The following is a 22,063-nucleotide window of genomic DNA, read 5'->3' as shown; positions in this document are numbered from 1 at the left end:
AAAAAATAGTAAGAGCAGATGGACAAATATGCTTATCAGCAGATACATCTTTTCTAATTTCACGCGCAGTCTTTACATAGCATTTAAACATGATGATGAAGATATAGTGTCACTGTGGCTCTGTCACATCTTACTTGTGTTGTAGAAATTTAAGGCACCTAAAGGCATTGTAAATCAATCTGGAAAAGAACATCAGCTAGCTGTCCTAAATGCAAATGTCTTCTCCACACAAAAACAAAAACAGATAATCTATAAAACATGTCCTCTGTGTCTGTATGCTCTGCTAGGCAATCAGTTTGAATTATAAGAGATATTACTCTACATTCATATGGCACGATTGCTTAAATACTGCTGCAACAATTTTGGTATAGCAGTGCACATGTATGATGACTGTTGATGGTTGAAGTAACTGTATTAGTAGTATTAAAGAGAGAATTAATTAGAAGATAAATGACAGGCAGGTTGGGTTTCTGGACTGGCCAGTGCTCTTGTTTGACCTTCCTATGGATTATTTGTAGCACCTGTTGCTCATTTTTGTTTGATGATTAATAATGCAGAGACAGCATGAGCTCCCCTCTTTTCTGAAGTGAGAGGAAAAAGATGAGGACAAAGAAGAAAGATGGGAGTGTAGGGAGATGAACATTGTTTTTGTGTTGCAAGTATTGAGAGAAAATACAAACAGACAGAGGAAGAACGGCTGGGAGGGAAATGTGGAGGCGAAAGAGTCAGAAATTCAAGAAAACGAAGTAGAAGTAAGAGGAGAAAAGAAAGCATATACATATGGACGTGACTGTAGCATACCTCTCCTGTTTTAATTCCCTCAATGGCTTCCTCCTCCCTCATCTTGCATCTCAGTAACTCAGCACTGTCATTCACCTAACCTTGGTGGCAGAGTGGAAGGTTTCTTGGCGCCTGCCAGTTGTTCTTGGCACAGCAACACAAGGGAATAAACCTTGGTGCTTTCATGATGAGGCGCTTAGCAGATGTCTGATGAACAGCTCAACGAAACTTCGATCTCCCAAGGACACAGTACCTTTGGGAGCTGTGATGGAATATGCATTTTTATGTGTGAGTATGGGAATCTGATTTTGAAATATCAAATCAGAATCACTGAGGACAATGTGTCTGCAGATATTCTTCTTGGTGGCCCTGGTGCAAAGAAAAAAACTGAAGTAGATAGTGATGCAGTGCATCCAATAGCACGTAAAATGGAACAGGACTACTAACTGGTCATCATAGCACAGTACATACCCGCAGACATGGTGCAGACTGACATATTCTGACTGGAGGACGCTGAAAATACACACAACTGACATCATTTTATGTCAGTGTTTAATTTATGTTGTTATATTTACAAATTTATGTTGGTAACTGTAACCAAAAAGAGCATCAGACTTAAAGGGAAACTTAAGTATTTTTCAACCGGGACCTTATTTTCTCATTATTTTGTGTCTAAGTGACCAATGGGGACAACAATTTTGGAAATTGGTCCAGTATTGAGCGCAAGTGCTGCAGCCAGCAGCCGCGAAACGGGTTGCAATGTAATCTGAGGGGCAACAGTGCCCCATCAATGTGCATCCACTAAAAGTGCTTGTTTTTGCCACTGATAGGCTCAGATTGTTATTGTAAGCATCTGACAATATTATGGAAAGGACCATACAGATAAATAAGATGTTTTTCTTTACCTTTAGCTTGATCCGGTCTGTTTGCTATTGTGTCTAACCAAGTGTCGCTCAAGGAGAAATCTCATTCTGAAATCTCATATTCAGCCATGACAGAGTTAGAGAGAAGACAGCTGGGAGGAGCTTGTTGTGTTGGAGTACAGAAAGTGTAGCTTAGTGTTATCTAAAAGATTTTCAAAGTCACGGCTGAATATTTAGCTGATTTAGCTGATAGTTTCCCCATGTCTACACAGAAAGCAGAGCATGTATAGCAGAGCAGCATCAGCAAGAGCTCCCTGTGCCTACACAGGAGGCAGTCAGGTACAGTACAGTGTTGAGCCCAATAAACAAATTTGACAGTCTTTACACATGTAAAACAGAGGAAAATAGACTTGACAGTGCTGTGAAAAAACATACAAAAACCCTGAAGTCTGATGATAAAATTGTGAAAATGTGCATTCGAATGTGGAACTAAACTGGCATTAAACACAGACATACACAGATACCCTCCAAGAACACCTCAACACGCCCTTTCAAAAATATTGCTTCCAGCATCCCCCCATGTTCTCTGAACGCCCCTGGGGGCAGTACCTCTGAGACTGTACCCGTTGAGAAACACTAGCCTCGGTGGATGGTTGGACTGCTCCAGAGAGAGCTGAAACAAGGTTGGAATGTGGATAGCATACCAAATGCTAACTGTATTCAAGGAACAGAAGTTGCAGGCAATGATAACAGCAGGCTGTGGCTATTGCTGAAAATGAACCGTAGGCTTAAAACAAAAGATGTGTGGGCCTTCTCATCTTAACAATTCTTACAGAAATATAGCTTTCTAGTATTGAGCTTTTCACTATCACCATAGAAAGGTATGTCTCAGTTTTCAAATGGCAAAACTTGAAACAGACTCAAATGCTTGTTTGAGCAATTACAGGCACAGCATGAAATCAAAGACACAGTATTTTAATACCTTTACTAACAAGCTGGTGGTGTTTGGGAACTAGTGCATTTTGGATATTTTAAAAATAATGAGTTCATTTTTACTTGAATAATAAAAAGCAATTCATGAAATGCAATGCTTATTTTTTTAAAAAAGGGACTATGTGTGTAGGCTGCTCAATTCAGCTTATAATATTCATTCACATGATTGATTACTACAGTTTCCAAATCACAAAAATCAGGGGAAAAGTTGTCCCATGATGCCAACATTATCAAGCTAATCTGATGATGTTAGCTTTCCTGATGTAAATATACATGCAGAAAGTGATTAATTCCATCCCAAGTATCTAAATCAAAATTTTCCTCAACATTTTGCCTGTAAAAAATTTATTTTAGTGCTAAATTCTGAATGTACAGTATCAGAATCCATACTATAACTGCAAAATTAAATAACACTGTGAAGAGCAAGTCTCCACTCTGGATAATCCCTGAATCATTCAAGCATAAATCTTTCAAGTGCCCCACTGCGCATTTTGGAGTATTTGGCAAGCATCTTGTCCCGGTTAAATACTTTGTTCCTCCACTGATCTTTTTGCCCGTTTCACTGGCATCTGTGGGGCAGCGTATTAATTGGATTGAAATGCGGTGGCTGGTACGTGGGGTTAGAAACAGGGGTTAACAGGTATCGTGATTAAGCCTCATTCTCACCCAGGATGTCGCTCCATAAGAATGACACCAGCGTATCCCATCAGGTAAGTAGGTAGGTGGCAAGTATGGAAAATGCTTAAATAGCCTCTTGTGCAGGCATTTCCACTGTGACTCAGAATGCAAATTGGTCAGGCTCTTAAACCCAAGTGAATCAGCCAAATGAGAGGGGAGGGAGGACATCAATGCACTCTCAGGCATTGACATACACACACAAGTGCACAAAAGCAGACACAAAAGCATTCATACTCACACACTCACCTAACTCACTCTCAAGGTCAACCAATATTGGAAAATGGAAAGATAAAAACAGAGCATCACTTGCAGCCATGGAGTAGTCTGAGATAACATCACGTTCAACATGAAACACAAACATGGCTATGTATTTATTTATATTAGTGTTTTTTTTTATGAAAGCCTGTCTTCTTTTCATGATATTGAGACAAATTGTGGTGTGGCCATGAAAGCTACTCTGCTGATTAACTCTTTGCGGATGGCTTTTTATCTGTTGGCATTTGATGTACGACATCTTTATAAGGGCTACGGTCGAATGCAATCACGGGCCCTTTCATTGCAGGGGCCCCCTCAGATTGCCTGCTAGTTCTCGAGGGAGGCCATCCTTCAGAAAATATTGACTGTTGGACAGTGAGTGCCTGTGTGTGTATTAGGAAGGCTGCTTTAGAGAGAAATTGCAAATGCCTTTGTGTGTGTCTACGTGTATGTTGTGCCTGTCTGTCTACGTGTACTAATGGAGAAATAGGAGGAGAGAGCCACTCAGAGGGCAGAGGTCACTCGCCTTGTAAACGGGAGAAAGGAAATTCCATTTTCCTCGATACATTGCTCCCAAATGCACCCGTTCTCCCATCTCTGTGTTTTTCCTTGCTGTTGAAAGGCTGCACCTAGCTCCTGAGCTTTGAAAGTTAGAGAGTTACATCTCACCTGCTGCATTCTCATCATTCAGCAAGGTTCCCTACTACTGTACCAACCAGACAGGCATTTCCTTTCACTTTAACATGTCTTCATCATGAGTAACTACATTTACTTTTTATGGGAAGGTAAAAACTTTTTACATTTTTAACAAGATCTGATTTTTGTCCTAGTCTAATATTTCCTTATACAGATGTAATTTGAAATGCTTGAGTTTTTCTTTTTGTTAAGTTTGTGAAGAAATATGACAGGTTTTCTTCATGGCAACTTCCACTGAATGACACTCTCCTGTGCCATTTCTTTTATCTTACTCTGAAAAGCTTTTACTGCATTTGTCTTTCACACATGACCATTGTATGGACACATATATTAGCAGCAAGAATGTACAGTATAGGCCCCTGTGGCTGTTACTTTCATTTCTTTTTTTTTTTACTAATTTCATGTATTCATAGTAGTGGCAGAATTCAAGTTTCACTTCACACTTCACAAGTACACTCTTAAGTGGTGGTAAAGTATCCCCAGAGCCCATGTTTATACTTTGTGCCTACTGTTAAAAAAGTGCATGAATTACAGTATGATTAGTGTGTGATTATATTCTTAGAGTCAGAGCAGACAATATGTTTTAATGTGTATGTCTTTTATATATATATATATATATATATATATATATATATATATTAAAGGTAGAGTCAGTCATTCTGGAGAAAGAGTGTTGATTTTTTAACTTAACACCCAAACAAACACACCCCTCCCCTTGTGCTCCTTCAGAAGCTCCACCCCCCCCAAATGCATGGACGCCCATTTAATGGCTGCTGGCTGAAGTGCTCACACTCAATACTGGACCGATTTCAAAAATTGTTGTCGCTATTAGTCACTTAGACACAAAATGGTAAAATAGGGTTTAAGTTTTCCTTTAAGGCAGAGGTCATGGTCGTCCACTTTGGCAAGTCTAAAATTTATAGTAGAATTGTGCCCTGCTTTATTTTTATAGGTTAATGGATGATGACAGATGCTTGTGTCAATGCAGACTGACACAATTGATGCTGACAGTCCAGGTTGACAAGAGCAAAGGAACGACCATCTAGATTCCCAGGTACAGATGACGAATTTTACCCCCGGGATGTTCCAGCCTTGAACATAATCACGCCTGTCTACTGCCAAGGTGGATAGTTGGACTGCTCCAGAGAGAGCTGAAACACGGTTGGAATGTGGATAGCATACCAAATGCTAACTGTATGCAAGGAACAGAAGTTGCAGCCAATGATAACAGCAAGCTCTGGCTATTTCTAAAAAAGTACTGTAGGCTTAAAACAAAAGATTTGAGTGTACCTTTTGATCTTAATTCTTATAACAATTCTTAAATATTCTCAAGAAATATGGCATTCTAGTATTGAATCAGAAGCTCCGCCCCCCAAATTCATAGACGCTCATTGCTAAGGCAACAACCAAAAGAGAAATATGGCAGAATCCAAAGTGATGCATCAGCTGAGTAACTGAGTAACACATTATCATGAGCGGAAAAAAAATGTCTTCCCATGTGAGCACAACAGTCCATCCACACTCTCCGCCTCTCTGCAGCCTCCCCACTTCTGGCTCAACCTGCGTTTAGCATCTTTGTCCATAGAAGCAGCCGTCTCTCAGCAGCAATTCCTGGGGAGCTGAGAGGACAGTGGCCAGACAAACTGCAAAAAAGTGTATTGGATTAGAATTGCTGACTTTACTTTTAAGAACAGACTCTAAAATAGTACCATTGGAACTAAAATATCTTTCTCCAATGTGGCAGATTTTAATGCAGGTCCAGTGGTGAAAGGTTATGCTCTGTAACCTAAACCCCATCCTGCTTCCTGAATAATATCTGGTGGGATTTGGACTTTGAACCTCCTTTGGGTGTATGACCTTTTAACTACCTTCTTAGGCCACACTTGTCTTGCATAGCCCCACGCTGACATTAAACTGACTATCAAATGACAGTAATGTGAGGAGTGTCAAGGGTCAATATATTGTGTTGGTTAAGGTTACACAAGGTTCAGGTTTGGGTTGTAGTTATCCTGAAAATTTGGATCAGGATTAGGCAAATGTGAGGGTTTCTTGGTTTGCAACAAAATGGCAACATGTTATGGGAAACTTTGCACAGATATATTGTCACCTGCAGAATTAGACTATACACACAAATTCCTTCATTTGGAGACTGTTCCCTCAAGAAAAATGACAGCATTTGTCATTCGTTCGAATGCCTAATATGATGTTTATGTTAACCTGACAAAGGCCTTTAGAGGACAAGTCAGTGATAACTTTTATCTGTCCGGAGCGAAAGAGAAAAGAGGGAGTGTGACATTGTTACTGGGCCCACAAAACCACATAGATAGAAGGACAACTAAGCATGTGACTTAGACTTGGGAGACTGCTGTTAGTTACTTATTATTTTCCCATTTTCAACAGTCAACATTGGTTTATTTTAACTGTGAAGACGACCTCACTTTCTAACCTTTCCCAAGTATTTTTTGTACCTAAACTTAAGCTTCCTAAACCTTAAACAAATATATTTTTGTAACAGACATGTGCATCAGACCAGTTTGGAGGACTTTGGAGTGTGGTCTATTGTAAATAATCATTCAAAATACTTTCAAAGGCCTCTTGTGTAGCAAGCACATTTTGTATGCAGTGACATAATTGTTCCTGAAATACAAATATGTTTTTTAAACTCCTGTACCCTCAAATTTATCAATTCAAAGACATTTAATCACCACCTTTACACAGCAGGTAAACACCTAAAATCTAAACATGAAATGTTTATTAATGGTTCTGGGGATAGTTAGGAGCCCTCACATCTGCTAATGTTCCTCCATCAACACTATGTCCTCTCCCAGAGTCCTTGCCCAGGACAGTTTGACCTGCTCACTCATTGTAAATTTATTGGGACAGGAACATCAGCAAATTGCCAAACAGTGAAATTCAAAGCAGAAGTGAGGATATACACTGTGGTCTCTTGGCCACACGACTGTGGCCACGAGGCAAATATAGCTGAATTGGAGTGGAAAGACAGTTACAATGTCTAAGACAAAGCCTCAAACAGCTGGTGTAAGTTTATTTTACAAAGACACAGTCACTAGCTAACACACATTAATTCCCGCCTGTGCTATGAGCTTGAATGACAGTAATTATCGCTTCAGTCTTGACGTGGAGACAGTAACACTCTTGATGTCTCTGTTTAAACCAAAGTGAGAGCCCTGCCTCAATCGCCCACACAGACCTAATTCAAGGTGCAAAACACAGTTGTGTGTGTGTGTGTGTGTGTGTGTGTGTATGTGTGTGTGTGTGTGTATGCATGCGTGCTGGTTTTTGTAGTCTGGGTATTAATCAGAGGGAATCCATGAGAGTTCCCTACTAAACCACTGAAGGCAGTGTTCACCTTTTTGGAACATTTAAATCTGTTGTGGATTTTTGCAAGATTATTTTACAAAGCAAAGAGTTGTGTCACTGTGCATTTGTGTTTGCATGTGTTTGTACAATTCAAGCATTCAAATGATGAAGTTATACCTTAATAAATACATGATTGCCATATATACTGTATGTCTTACATACTACTAATATGCAACAGAAAATAGCTTTTCAGAGAAATATAATGCCACTTGAATTAGTTTAGTTGAGTTTTTTTTATTAACACAACAAGAAAACATGTTTAATGAACGTCTCTGCCAAGTCAGAAAATGATGATACTTAATATAGCCACAAAATGTTCACTGGCAATGTATTTTATTTGTTTTCCCAGAAATTTCTGCTGTGGCAATACAATACCATGTTAAACAAGAACAGTAGCACAATATATCCTTCAAGAAGGATTATTTAGGTATCCATGTGAGGCACTTTTCAATTATGTTCTTATCTGATCATAGAATAAATATGTCACCCCAAAAAAAGAAAAGAAATTCCCAGGTTGTTGAAACCACACTTAACCTCAAATTCCAGACCAGATATCAGCTCCATCCATCTGGTGTCTCTGGAGGAAGGTTAGAGGAAGGCTGGACAGGAGAGCAAGGTCACACCTCGGGATGCTGCATTTGAGCTTGAGCTGAAAACATGTCTTTGCCCTGTGCTGAGTGGGATAGTATGTCATGTAGTGACTCTTCCCCTCTCAAGCTATGTGAGCATGTCAGGGGGAAAATATCAAGGTCCTGCCCTTTTTAGCCGTGTTCCTCTGCTCTGGGGTAACAGCCCCTGGGGTAGATAATAATGGAGTAATCCTCTTATCTGTTGCTGCTTCCCTCACCCTCACAGATCATTTTTCTTCTGCTCTAGTGTATCATTTCATACTGAGCTGGCATAGGGCTGAATGTTTTCCCATTTGAGTTTTGTGCCCAGTTTGACTCAGTTCAGATTACACTGGTAAAATGCTATGAAAATAAGAACTTGTACAGCCATTTTTAAGGAAAATCAGAGGGTATTGATACTGCACCATACCAATAGAAGTAGGGCTATCCCCTAATTAATTAAATATACAATTGTTGGGGGTTTTTTATGAGTCAGATGAGACTATAAGTGTTTCAATGTGGAAAAGATCATATTTTGGTGAGTTGTTGATAACATACAGCATATTTTATAAAATCCTAAAAGAAACTCACTGGCAGACACAGACATGCACTCCGTAGCTTGAAATACCCTGCAAAGTTACACACATTGGCACACATATTGGTGCCTCCATCCAGGCATGTTGGACATGGTGTGTGAAAGGTGTCCTGCTGTGTGGTTGGTGACAAAGACTATTTCTGTACTCGCTCTCAGACAGCGAGACAAGCAGGATGTGAAGGAGATGAACTCTCATCACACTGTGCTAAGTAGCACCGAGGGGCACAAACCACACCTAACATTAGTATGCTCCTTTCTAAAGCTGTCATGCCTTTGGGCCACCAGTCTGCAGCTACTGAAAGGTCATATGAGACCAAGAATAAATGTGCACAGTCTTAATAGCCAATGGTAGCTGCACATTTCCTTACTGTAACATTTGAATGCCTCATTTATTCAGGAAATTATTTAGCATGTATGCTTCTTTTCATGTTAACCACACCGTAGTTGCCATTCCTATGTTTCATAGGAAAAGAAATTATTTTAAGAACAATAATTGCCAAGTCAAATTTGTATTTCATTCATAAGCTTGATTTGTTACTTACTCTCAGTAGAGAAATGGGTATTATTATATAAAAAAAAATGTTGCTTGCCCGCTTATTCTTTGATATTATAATTGATATATTTCTGTTTCAACTGTTTCAACTGCTACTATTATCACATAGTCTCTCGTTCAACATAAAAGGTGTTGATGAATTTCTGCGGCTCTCCTAGTTACCCAGCTGACTGCGAGATAAATTGTTTGCACATGTTGCATGTACTTATTCCCTTGCATTGCATACGTGTTTATATTACCCTACTGTGATGATGGGTTGTAAAGATAACTACCCTGATGTGATGATGGTTTTCAACTGTAATGGCAACACAAGTTCCTCATTGTCTGCTTCATGTTTCTATGTATATCTGTGTCATGAAGAGACTTAACTGTGAATCCAGCAGCTTCTGACAGGTGCTAACTAATTCTGTTCAGATGAACATACATAAGGAAATGGGGAATTGTAGTCCCACCATTGGATTATGAACAGAATTTGTATTGGCACTGGTGCAATATCCCACTGTCAGGGGCAGGACAAATCTTAAATCTTGAGATAACTCTTAATTAAACAAATTTTCCTGAAACTTTTAGGGGGCGGGGGGAGTTTTTTGGCTAGGACAAAAAGCAGTTGGTTTGTAAAATGCCTGTGCAGTTACAGTTGAAATTTACCAGAATTTGATTATATCTTCTTGTGTGCTTAAACGAAAAGTGCTGTTTTAACTGAAGGGTACTTTGAAGACTTACTCGCTAGAAAAATACTTAATGTTAACTTGAGTGAACAGCACTCTAGCCTCAAGCAGTTTAGGAAGATCAAAAACAATTTTTACATAAGGTCTGAAAAACTGGTCAGCAGAGAGTCTTGCTTTACTGTATTTTTCTTTTTCTTGGTAATATTTTTCCTATTCTTAGAGATACAGGTAACATTTTACATACAAAATATTTTGTAGAGATACTGGAACACTGTGATTCACCATTTTACAATAGAGTCCTGTGACACAGGTTTTAAAAGTTTACAGTGTTATCTAAATCAGTTTAGGAAAATACAAATTAAGGTCAATATTTAGGTTATTATCCAAACTCTCTGCTGTAAACGTTAAAGTACTTCCCTTTTTAGCTCTGACAACATATTTGGGTACAGTCACCTTGGCTTTCACTTTCCAAAAGTTGTTTAAAGTTGCACCTGGTATTTATTTTATCATGTGACCTCATGTCTCTTGCCCATGTTTCTTGCCAGGACACTGTGGTAAGGGCATGTCCAGAAAAGTCACTGCGTTTCCATGTCTTAGCAATGAAATTGGTGAGTAAAACGCCATAATAATTGACAGGGATTACGTCTAATCCCTTTAGAATTGACCTGGAGATTTGGGATTGTACACTTCATCATTCTATGGCCCTTGTCAGAGCACAGGATTTTCATATCATACCCACAATGCCTTTCTGTTCTCACCAGCACTTCCTGGTTGTACTCAGCCAGGGTGTGATATCATATCACATAATAGAATCTAATAGAGGTGGCAGGCAGAGGGACATAGGGAGATGTATTGGTTGTTGGAGGAGGAAGAGTGAGGCCCATTTGTCAAGCTGTTATCAGTGGCATCCCAGAATTTGTTGGAGTCAATAATAAGACTGGCTGTGCATTGACAGACAAGCTTTTAACGTACAGTGAAACTGTAATTTTTCACTAGACATCAATGCCTATACATCAGCCCTATATATATTACGGCTTGTTTTGGCAGGGATTGAGGAGACACAGAGCAGCAGGGTTAGAATACCAACTAAGTGTAGCTTGGATGCGTAAACAGCAGGAGAGCAGTTTAGTTGAGACACAACAGCCACGTCTTTTTTCAAAGTGTTTGAAGAGCCAATATTGAATTTGGAGATAATGTGGCGAAGATGAAACACTGGCTGATCAGACAGCTATTAGCTGCATCCTGCCGCTACTTGTTTTAAGTGTTTTTTTCTTTCTCTCTTTTCTTCCTCTCACATACGTATGCTCTTTTAAGTGTATTCATATTGAATTTTGGAAGATACAAATCTTTAAATAGAAAAGTGGTTGTAGGAAGGGGATGTGTGGAGGACGGGTGCCAAGAAAAACAAGTTAATCTTTGATGTCTGTGTTTTACTTAACCCTCAAAAAGGAGCCTTGATGAGACTCCAGGATCAATAAATCTCCAGGGAATATAAAAGATCAGAAACGGGCCCTACATGCACTTACATTTTTCTTTTCCGTTTTATTCCCAGTCGCCTTAATAGCACTACCATTCATGTGCGCCTGTACACCCTAAGGAGTGTATGCCTCTACTCATTGGCTCCGGTTGCATTTTCAACCCTGCCCAGCAGCCGCTTCCATAACATAATGATTACTGTTTGAGAAAAGTGCCTCCTGGGGATGGAGAAGCAAAGCTGTGGTTGAAAAATTATGTTCCCACACAATTATGCGAGGACAGTGTAGGATCCCCCCCCCCCCCCCCCCCCCCCCCCCTTCTTCTCTGCATCTTTAAGTCAACTGACAAAAAGGAGAAAAATGCTTGCTGTTGGCTGCAGATTCGAGGTTGTGTTTAGAGTCAGCAAGGTGTGCCAAGTATCACAGCTGTATCCTGCAATCGATGACCTGGCTACCAGAGAGCTGGGATCAATGATGCCCTCCCTGTTCACACTGCAGGCTTCTCTTGTTTTTTTCTCATGGGCATGTGCTACTTCTTTTTTTTTCTTTTTTTTCCCTTTGCTTAGACTAGGTAGTGAGATTAGTTGCAGCATAATTTAAGGCAGACAGATGGAGACAGATAAGTACTCACTGAGTTTTATTTATCCATTTATTCGATGCAGATTGACTGCAAATACCTTTTTCTGTCTGCCAAATTTTCAAAGGCTGCTCATGAACATGTGGTCACAGGCTTAAAAAAAATAAAGTCCTTTATTACCGGGTCAAGCAAACATGGCACAGCAAGAGCTAATTTCCGCTGGTTTCGAGGGCAATCGGCTCATCGCCTCTTTAAATCCCTGCAAGGAAGGAGGATTGTGCTGAAATAGTGGCTGATACTCTGATTCCTGTTGTGTTGAAGAGGCAGAGATCACAGTTGAGTGCTGCCCTTTAAAAGTTAGCATGCAAGTAAGCAAGTGTGGGCAGGTATCCACTGTGTTGAACCTGGTCCGAAGATGCTAAATGGGTATAAATTACTGGTGTCACTACATTGCAACATTTAATCTAGTGAAGACTTAAATGTATATTGTCATTACGTTGACACTAGTATCATTATTTTGGAGTGATCTCCCTTCTTTATAAGTAGCCGCTTAACAAAAATGACTGAAACAAAAAAAAATGTACCTCTAGTAACTTTAGAAACTCTTCGTAGGTGAGCAGGGTTATTGCTGACTTGAGATTTATTTTGTCACACCACAGTCTTTTCGAGATGAACTTGATTATTCTACCCTACACTCGGTCATACCCTTGTCTTGCACGATGTCGCTGCCAGAAGAGCTCAAATACGAAACGTATAAGCTCTTGTCTGAATAATCAGACGTATGCAAGAGGGACCCAGTTTCACAATGGCAGTTGGGGCAAACTGGGAGCTCCTAATTCCCCCTCTGCCTCTGAGGTCTTTTGGCAAGCAGAGAGCTCTAGAGAGAGAGGTTGTGGGAACGCCATCTCCCTGCTCTCTATCCTAATTCTGCTCTCCGGCATAGTCGGATAAAGAGGCCACCAGCACAGCCTCCGGTGTTTCAAGTCTGATTAATCTTCTGATTAGGTTAATCCAGCAATGCTTCAATGGAGGGAAGCCCTCCCTCCTCTGGAAAGTCTGCTGTTCTAAAAGAGAGCTTTTTTCTTCTTCAGGCTCTCTTTTTTTATGATTATCTTCATTCAGAGGTTAAAGGTGTTGCTCTTTATCACATACCTTACTTGAAAGTATTTAAGTAGACTTCATATCAGGACTGTGTTTCTTTTGTGGATCTTTGCTGAATCACCTCTTGATTTCATTTTAGTTTAATTTCTGGCGGTGAAGTCTCCCCAATACCTTCTAAAACCTGTGTTCGATCAAGACACTGTTTAAGGAGACAAAAGCTAATGAAAGTCAGGTAGGGGAGAATGCTTTACTACACGCCACTGGAAGATACAATAGGAGCCATTTCTTGATTTATCACCACAGTTGCAGCAATGAATAGAAGATGTTAATGAAGGTCTAATGACAAAACGCTTTCTCTGGGTTCATAGTGAGGTTGTGTCTATTAAATAGTCCCCCCCCCCCCACCACCACCACCACACACACACACTCATTTATTTAGCTCTTTGCTGCTTAATGATCGGAGAACATTTACTTCACACAGTGTCTCCTGTTCTACTGGATAATGTTTTTTTTAAAGAGTTTCCACCTCTTTTTGGTCTTTACCCATCTCTAGAACACAGTAAATAAATAAGATGTGCAAGCATCCCAGTCAATCCTCTGGTGTATTTAATAGTCTATTTATTTTTAATAATCAAGCATTAGAGATGGGTGGTAATCCTGTTTCTCTTGGCATGCTGCCTTTGTCTTCGGAAAGGACACACTAATTTGTTCGGTTTATTAATTGATTTGACTGATTCAATTCACTGTGATTGTTTGGAATTTTTTGCATAGAGTCTTTCACGATGATGGATTTACTTTGTTACTGGTTATTTGAAATGTTGATTAGGGTTTTTAGTTTAATGTTATGCTACTTTTGGGTCTTGATGATCTCAGTCAGGTTGAGTGTGGAATCAGATAATGAGCTAAAACATACATTGAGTAATTTCAGTGATGGAATTTTGGAGACACATTTATCTATTTAAAGGTGCAGTGTGTAGGATTTAGTGGCATCTAGCGGTGAGGTTGCAGATTGCAACAAACTGAATACACCCCACCACCACCACCACCACCACCACCACCACAACCACCCTTGCGTATAGGAGAACCTACAGTGGCTGCGACACTCGCGAAAAATACAAAAGGCCCTCTCTAGAGCAAATGTTTGGTTTGTCCATTCTGGGCTACTGTAGAAACATGGCAGTGCAACATGGCAGGCTTCATGGAAGAGGTCCAGCTCCCTATGTGGATATAAAGGGCTCATTCTAAGGTAAGGAAAATTCAATGACTCTTACTCTCAGGTGATTATACACTAATGAAAACATACTTATGAATATCATGTTCCATTTCTGCCAAGTCCGTTCCGCTAGATGCCACTAAATTCTAAACACTGCACCTTTAAAGAAAGACAGATGTAGTTAAGGCATCTATTTTCATAAATGTATGCATTTATTTTTCGCTTCTTGTATCATTTCTGTATTATCTATCCTTATTCTTTTTGTTTTTCAACTCTCAGCTAATGACTAAAACAACAGTAAAAGAGAAGTCTTGTTGTAGAGTTCTGGGTCCAATACATTTGGAAAAAAAAAAAAAAGTATGCAAAAAGAATCAAAGCTCCCCTTGGTACCAGCCAAGTTAAGCACCTCAAGCCTAAAGTTCTTACAAAACGTCTTATTTTCATGTGACTAAGTTGACGGTTTGAACTTTATGAGAGTGTGTGTGACTTTGAAGAGTAGGAGGGCAGGCTGGTTGAAAATAAAACTGGCAAATAGTTCAGTCGTCCTCAAAGTAGAGTCTTTGAAGTTGCACATTTTTACATTTCAGGCTTTTGGCTCATGGTGTCACACAGAGTGATTCATACACCCAGAGTGAGGAAGTCATAGTTGTGGTGATTCTACCCGCAGCTACAACACATTGCTGCGGGTAGAATCACTGTTGTGCTGTGAGATCAAGCCTGTGACCTTTTAGTTACATGATATTCTCTATAAAATCAAGGCCACCCTGCTTCCTCTCCCAGATGGAGAGCCCAGAGCAACAAGCATCACTACTAAGTACTGCTGTGACACAACTCTGGTTGGATATCGCCCCTTGCAACCACACTGCTTCAAGTTACACTGGGCACCAACCTAAATGGGCTTAAATTTTTAATTTGCGCTGGAGAACAGAGATCACATCTTGGGAGGATAGCATATCTGTAATTTATTTAAGAACTCCACAGAGGCAGAGTTATTTTGGAGGCAGAAAGCTGAAAGGGAAGTATCTGTGTGGCATTTTTTGCTCAGCCCAAGGGGCTTGTAGGTAGACTCCACTCGGCAGTGACCTTCTCAGCAATGTAGAGGAGCGCTGAGGATGAACATTCTATTTATGTTCCAATCCTCGGGTAAAAACTGTTGAGTACAGAAACTATTTCTCCTCCATCCTGAGCAACAATGGAAAGGGTTTAAATAATTGATTTGAAGTTTTGCTAAAACTCTGAATCCTTTTACATTTTACCAGAGGAAAGTGATTCACTAGCTGTGTCACCCCACAGCTTGTCTCCTCTTGAATTACTCTTCCGTTTGAAGAGCGCTCACCTTCCTTTGGTCAAACATACGTCACCTTTGCAGGCGTGAAATAAAAGCTTTGTCGCTCTTAATTAAATCGGTCCTGATTAGCGCTGACAGGTGCGGCAGGTGTTCTGTGCACTCGAGCAGCGGCAACAAACATGCATGCAACAATCTGCAGTAATTTATTAAAATCACCATCAAAGCTGCCACTTATCCACAGTGGTGGGATGACTGTGCTCGGGTGAAAGTGGGGTAAAGAGGAGGGGGGGGGGCTCGGAGGCTGCTGGTGGTGGCACGCTATCATGCAGTTCATCCTTAATGAGTGTGGATTAGCAGGGATGATCTGGGCTTTGAAAAACCCCTGGTCCAAGGCTGCTGGTGGTTGTTGTGTGTGTGTGTGTCTGTCTGTCTCTGTGTGTATGTATGTGTGTGTGTGTGTGTGTGTGTATAGTGATGAGAAGTGACATCATGACACAAGCCAAAGTCAGTTTGGAAATCTTTCCCAGAAGTCTCCACAATAGTAGATAACTGTAATAATACATTACATGACTAAGTGTGTGTGTGTGTGTGAGTGTGTGCGTGCGTGCGTGCGGATATCCGTCTTCTCCTCTCACCACCAATCATCATGCAGCGAATCAGCCACCCCCTCCTCCCCTCTCACAGATGAGCATAAGAGCTGATTAATATTTCTCTGCGGTGATTTATTCAGTCATTTAATTATTTGCGAGCTGTTGCCTGCGAGGGGATAACAAAAAGTGTTTGTTACTCCTTTTTCAAATTTTCTTAACATTGTATAAAGAATGAGCATCTAGACATGGGAAATGGGAATTAGAGTGTTATGATTATTTCATGATTTGACTGCACAGTGTTTTTGGATGCTTTGTTGATAATGCTACCCCCTTAAGGCATGCATTTTTAAATATGCTACTGCTCAGGGGCACACATTATGTCAAACCTAGGATAAGGACCAGTGAAGCTTGTGACTTGTGACCATAACATCACCAATTTGAATTTGCATGCTGGGAATTCAGTCACGTCTGTGTGGATGAGCATGTGAATGAGTAAAACTCGTCTCTCCCCCTGCAACTACTGATGAGCTTCCCTTGAACTTCGTATTTGAACCAGTGAAGCTGCTCAAAGGCCAGCAGATAGAACAGTGTGTGCGCTGAAAAGTTACTTGGAAGAAATGTGTCTACCTGTGTGTATCTACAGAAAGGCAATGCAGAAAAAAGCATGCATCAGCAGCAAATCTCATCCCTGAATAAGTGAAATAATGGAGAGAAAAAAACATTGCAATATTCCTACTTTATGGGATTGACAGATGTATTCTCATCCTTCATACAGTTGCTGTTTCACATAAGTTTGGTCTCTCTTGGAATGCCTGACACCCTACTTTTGGACACAAGGTCAAGTTAACAAGACCTTTCAATCACCTGATTGTCTCAATTTAATGACAGCCATCTCTTTCCAGCCAGTGGCTAATCCAGAGATTTGCAGCCACCACATAAAGACGTTACAGTGATATGTTTGCTGTCAGAATGAAATATGGGCCATTGTCACAAAACAGCAAAGCCAATCCTCTACTCAACCATGAACCTCTCCTGACAAAATAAAAAAAAAAACACACACACACACACATAGTGCATACAGTGCAGTGAATGAGATGGAAATCAGATAGCCAGACAACAGTTTGAGTAGCAGCCATAAACATGTGGCCTGGGAGATGATTTATAATAATTAATCCGCTGTGTCCAGTCCCAACAGTCTCCCATTTCACCCACCCACCCCCCCCAATACCACCACCACCAATCCTCCACACACACACACACACACACAGACACACACATACACATTCACAACCTCCCCCACCCCTAGCCAGTCAGGCTCGGGAACACAGCTGTGACCACCTCGGCGTCTTTCCAACCCAATGTCACCAACGTCCCTATCGAAGGACAGCGAAGGGGATTTAGTCTATCCCTCTCTCTCCCTGTTAAACCCCAGCACCTTCACAATAGAACACACTCTCTACTTCATCCTGCCCATCATATCATGAACCATTAACATGAAGGCCTACAATAACATTATTTATGGAGGCGTTAATATTAATATCGACCTGTGTGCTGTCAGGCGAGCTGATTTACCGAGCGCTGGAATGCTGAGCCATGTAGAGGTGGCAGGTGGACTAATTGAATATCACTCACTGCACACAGTATAGACACACATTTGCCATTGAACAAGCACACACACACACACACATGCAAAAGACAAACTTATACACATGACGTCACTCCCAACACAGGTAAGTAGAACTACAATATGCATGCAGATGTACATCAGACAGGTCACCTTGTGGCGATTTGCCATAGATTTTGTTTTTTCTCTCATCTCTTATAAATGTTCAATTCACACCCCAGTCACACCTCCCTTGTTCTGCCAATGGGATTAAGGCATCCACCCGAGTAATCCACCCCTCTTCCTTTAAAACTGGGGTTGACAAAAACAAGATGGCAGCGTACCACTGGAGAAGAGGCAGAGTCCAACTAACAGTGTGTCCTATTTAGTAGCAACCGGTGCCAGTCCTTGGCCCCGTGTACAGTCTGCAGTTTATTGGTAGGAGGAAATACCCGGAGCTATGTCTTCTTCACCACACAGGCCTTCACACAACCCCAGACCTCAGCAAAATACCCAGGCACTTATATCCTGTGTGTACAAAGTCAATCAACTGACAGGTACCAGAGGTAACTCCAACAGCGTCGGAGATGTTGGGTTAATTTTCTTTTTGAGAGATCCTTTATTGTTTTGTTTGGGAGAGGGTTTACTCGTGGGGGAAGAACTGAACTCAACTGAAAGGAAGAACTGAAAACATCGCCAGAGATCCTTTATTAATTTGTTTGAGAAGAGGGTTTACTCGTGGGGGAAGAAGTGAAGTGAAGTGAACTGAACAGAACTGATAACATTGCCAGAGATCCTTTATTGATATGCTTGGGAAGAGGGTTTATTCGTATTGATATGCTTGAGAAGAGGGTTTACTCGAGACAGATTTGAGAACTGAACTATGTAACGAAATGAATTTCTATCTTTTGGTGTTTATTGTTGAATCCCTGGAAAGTGGTGTTTGTTTAGTTTTTTTTTGTTTGTTTGTTTGTTTGTTTTTTTAACTCTGGACTGTTTATTTTTGGTGAATAGCATTTGGTTTGGTTGACAATTTAGACTTGCTTGTAAAGGACATTTTGTTTTGTTGGGAGTGGTTTTCATTGTACCTGCAATACACTAAATGAATGAAACTGTCAAAGTGGCTTATTGCTGGAGTTTTTCATTTGAGAATGGTGGCGTTGAGTGTGTGGAGGTACAGGTACAGGGATAGTTAGCAGCCGTGGAAAATGCAGGACAAAAGCTGTAGCGGAGAGATCAGCCACCCTGAATGTCTGGCAGGACAAGGGGAATCTGATTGAGTGTATTTGGTTTTGCAGACTTTTAGCACTTTTAATTTTCATTGCTCGTTTTGTGAGAACAGCACAGGATTTTAAAATGAACAATCAACAGACCTTGATTCAGACTCATGTTAGTTTTTCATAGAAATTGATGGTTTAGTATTGACAGTGACAATAACCAGAAACTTACCCCAACCATTAATTTTAACTTTTCTTAATAAAACATTTAGTTAGCCTTCACTATTGAGAAGTTCACTTCCTAAAGATTTATGTTGGTGTGGCCTGCTGGGAAGAGCGCAGTACAGCTTGTTTTATTCCCTGTGCAAGTAGACATTTGGTCATTTGCAGTATTTTGTGGGTCAGAATGCCGCCTGAAGTGGGTTGGAATACATTTGAATGACTAAAGGCGAAAGGAGGTTATTATCCAATTAATGTCTCATTATTTTTTTTCTCTTAAAGCCCAGGGGGACCTTGACAGGTTCTGCAGTGCCTTGCTAAATGGTTGATTCTCTTTTTTTACAATTGCATTTTTCAGCATTTAGCTGATGCTCTTAACCAGAGCAGTGTATAGTGAGTGATCAGGTAAAGACTCGCTCAAGGACACAAATCCAGGAGAGCACACACAGCTGTCGACGACGGCTATACATCATGACTACCAAAAGAATCCCACCTATGACATTTCTGTGGCATTTCTTTATATTAGATAATTAATCCCACCATGGCAGCCTTTTTGTAGGAGAAATAATAAAAGTGCTCTAAAAAAGAATATACTATCACAGCAACACACACAATGATAAAGGCAGCAAAACCTTGGGTTCAATTTTATTTAGAAATTCGGTGAATTCCAAGTGCATCTGTCCTTGCACTATTAAGGTCTTGGAGCTTGCATTCCTGTTAAAGAAAGGAAGACATAGTGGTATGGCACAAAAAGATTCTTCCTGCTATTTTCTGTGTGGCATACATTTGATATTATTATATTATTTGTTTCCCTTACTAACTTTTACTTATATGATTATGAACAGGTGGATCATTGCAGTTCACTCTTGTGGCATGGAAAGGTAGCGCTATATTTGAATAATACCTTTAGTATTATTTATAATAATTATAATAGTTTTATAATAGTTTTTGAAATATGTTGACCAAAATGCAATGTAACTTTGATTTTGTAGTAATATTCTCAATCCATTTAAAGGTAAATGATGGTAAAGTTTTCAAGAAGGAAGAGATGATAACATTGCATGTCCATATCAATTTCACAGAAATCTAAAGGATGGAGCATATCAAAATGTTTTTGTTTTGTTTTTTTTCAACCAAGGGTAGAGTTAAATTACTTACTGTACTTATCTTTTCCAAAATACCATAACTTGTTTTAAGAGTCTGACTCTTGTGGCATATGAATTCATGTGAGTGTGTATTGTGGACAACAGCCAAGTGTTCAGATTCTCTATCATTCACATACTATAAAGAAGATTTTTTACCCTCTGCTCTCTTGTTTCCACATTTCCTTTGACTTCTCCCCTCTCTTCCTTTTTTCTTTTCCCCTCATCTTATTTCTGAACTTCTCATGTCTTCTCTATCCCGATCTCCCTTCCTCTTGGCTTGTTTGTTCTTCTCCTCCCCTGTTATCTCCTGTTTTCTTTTCCTCTCTGCTCATCTATATTTCTCCTCCTTGCTTCTCTTCTCCCATCCTGTCGTCTCTTCTGTCTTTTCCCTTGGATTGTGTTCACCTGTCGTTTCCTCACCGCTTTTCTCTGGCTCAACTTGTCCCTCCTCTTCTCCTCCTCTCTCCTCTTGACTTATCTGCTTCTCTCGTCACTGTCTGCTCTCCTCTCTCTGGGCTCTTCCCCCTCCCACCTCCCCATTTCTTCTCTCGTTTTTCTCCCTCGATACATCCCTTTCCTACTGATTAAATCAAGTTCCCATTTCTCCCTGCCTTTCCACTCACACCTTCCTCCATGCGTCCCCTTCACATGCATCTCCTCTTTCTCTTGTCATACTCACTGCTCTCCTCCATTCTGTTCACCTTACCCTTTGGGGAAGATCTGATTTTTAATTGCTTTATATCAATCCTTTTATACCTGGAGAACAATGGAGAGTGATGGGGTGAGGGTGAGGTGAGGGCAAGATCAGTGCTACCATGGCAACATTTTTTCATTCAAGGAGGAAAAAAAATCCCCTTACTTTTGTCATATTAAAGTAGAAACTGTGTTGAGATGTCATCATCTGAGGCTGCAATGTGCAGTTTTTTACTTTTCAAGTGGCGGACCTGTTGACATTTGCACTGTAGTAATAGTTCAGTTGAGTTCTCTTAGTTGTGTCATTTTATTTTCACGTATATGCTCAGTAAGTGTAATTTCGCTGCTCTTCTATTCTGAATCTACCCTATGTAGTCACGTTGCTGGAAAGAAAATACATGGACCCATTTCTGAGCATGCATGTTTTCATTTCCCAATTTGCCATGCACCATGATGCTCGGCCATCTGTCTCAGCACGGTGACTAAACTCAATGCCAATATGTTGCAGGGTCATGAGAAAACAAACGGGAGCTGCTTTCCACATGAGTGGACGAAGCATAACTTAAGCCCCACTCCACAGCAGCAAAAAATAAAAAAAACACTGACAGAGTTTGAGTATTGCACTCTCATCCGCATGTTATTGTGAGGATGCCGGCGAGATTTCCACTACCTTATATATTGATGTAGGATGAGTTTTAGCTTCCATGCTGTTCAGCTAACCCTTCATTCCAGCTGATTAATGGCGACTCGCCCAGCCAAGGGAGTGTCTCATGCGACGGAGGAAGCGGTAGTGCAACAGCGTGTGTGCACTGAATAAATGCTGTACATTAAACAAATTCCCCCGCGCTTGTCTTGGCAGCCAGGCGTGTGGG

The 22,063-nt window shown here is 40.5% G+C and overlaps 1 protein-coding gene across 1 annotated transcript in view; it reads left to right on the top strand.

Moving 5' to 3' along the window:
- Positions 1–22,063, top strand: part of ptprsa (protein tyrosine phosphatase receptor type Sa) — a 250,644-nt gene that overhangs the window by 21,420 nt on the left and 207,161 nt on the right. The window lies entirely within an intron of this gene.

This window comes from Thunnus maccoyii, chromosome 7 (genome assembly GCF_910596095.1).
Source record: "Thunnus maccoyii chromosome 7, fThuMac1.1, whole genome shotgun sequence".
In the NCBI taxonomy this organism is placed as follows: Eukaryota; Metazoa; Chordata; class Actinopteri; order Scombriformes; family Scombridae; genus Thunnus; species Thunnus maccoyii.
Note: the sequence above shows the minus strand (reverse complement) of the source record. Positions and strands in the feature narration are given on the sequence as shown.